A 1282-nucleotide genomic window follows, 5' to 3' on the forward strand; every position below is an offset into this window, starting at 1 on the left:
CCGAACCACATAGGTGCTTTCCAGCCAAAGGTAGGTCGTCAGGGTTGCTGTGGATACGTCGTTGTCGTCGTCATGGTAACGGTGGTGTGCATCCCTACGTGTCGTTCGTCTGCCTGCGTTTTACGCGGACGTCGTGGTGGTGTGTGCTTCTTCCCTCCCTCTCAGCCTCCCTCCCGCTCCCTCTCTCGCTTTCTCTTAGTTCCTCTTTCAGCCTTGCTCGCTCTCTCTTGCATCCTCGCTCCCTCCCAGCCTCCATCCATAGCAGCTGCCATCTCTCTCCCCTCCCTCCCAGTCTCTCTCTCTCTCTCTCTCTCTCACACTCTCACTCCCAGCCTCTCACCTCCTCTCTCTCAGTCTCTCCCTCTCACCTCCTCTCTCTCAGTCTCTCCATCTCACCTCCTCTCTCTCAGTCTCTCCCTCTCACCTCCTCTCTCTCAGTCTCTCCCTCTCACCCCCTCTCTCTCAGTCTCTTCCTCTCACCCGCTCCCTCTCAGCCACCATCAGCGTCCGACGTCCTGGGTAAAACAGTTGGTGCATTACTTTTCAATGTGGCTGCGTTGACGAGAGCGTCGTGCGTGCGTGCGTGCGTGCGTGCGTGCATGCGTGCGTGCGTGTAGGGGGAGGGGGCGGGTCTGCTCTCTGGGCCACGCACGGTTGTCGTTTTCACGTTATTAGACATAATGATTTTTTAGATATATATGATTTCTGTTCGTTTTTTTTACTCAAGCAGCGCGCGCTGGGGGTGTTGTACTGTACGCTCGCTCACAGGTGGCGCTAGTGTTGCTCGCGACGTCGACGCATCTGCGGCGACGACGACGACATTTTCTCGTCTGCGCGCTCTCTATAACAAACCGTTCTATTGTTTTCGCCGCAAAGAGCACACAGGTGGCGCCACTCGATGGCCGGACGTCAGCGCCCCCTGGTGCAGAGCACTTGCGCAGCCCTGCCGATCATTTGGCGCGGTCGCGGTGGGCCGTCTTCAGTCCACCCAACGCGTCCAGAGGCAACCCTAGACCGACCGTGCCGCCCGACAAAAAAGTAATGCATCTATCATATATATATATACACGATGGCGCGTATTTATGTGCGTGCGTGCGTGCGTGCGTGAGTGAGTGCGTGCGTGCGTGCGTGCATGCATACGTTAGAGTAGGATGGCTGAGTATGCACTAGACTAGAACTAACTTAAATCTACTAGCTAGCTGTATGTATGTTATACTCTCTCACGCGTGCTTGCTCTCTCTCTCTTTCTCTCTCTCTCTCTCTTTCTCTCTCTCTCTCTCTT

At 55.5% G+C, this 1282-nt stretch overlaps 1 long non-coding RNA gene across 1 annotated transcript in view; it reads left to right on the forward strand.

The window, feature by feature from the left end:
* LOC106818311 overlaps positions 1-1282 on the forward strand; it is a 2978-nt gene continuing 1696 nt past the window's right edge. Inside the window, exons 1-2 of the long non-coding RNA XR_001395190.1 lie at positions 1-30; positions 877-1038. This is a non-coding gene — a long non-coding RNA (uncharacterized LOC106818311). The remainder of the gene's footprint in view (positions 31-876; positions 1039-1282) is intronic.

The sequence above is a fragment of the Priapulus caudatus genome, unplaced genomic scaffold (assembly GCF_000485595.1).
Source record: "Priapulus caudatus unplaced genomic scaffold, Priapulus_caudatus-5.0.1 Scaffold2159, whole genome shotgun sequence".
Taxonomy (NCBI): domain Eukaryota; kingdom Metazoa; phylum Priapulida; class Priapulimorpha; order Priapulimorphida; family Priapulidae; genus Priapulus; species Priapulus caudatus.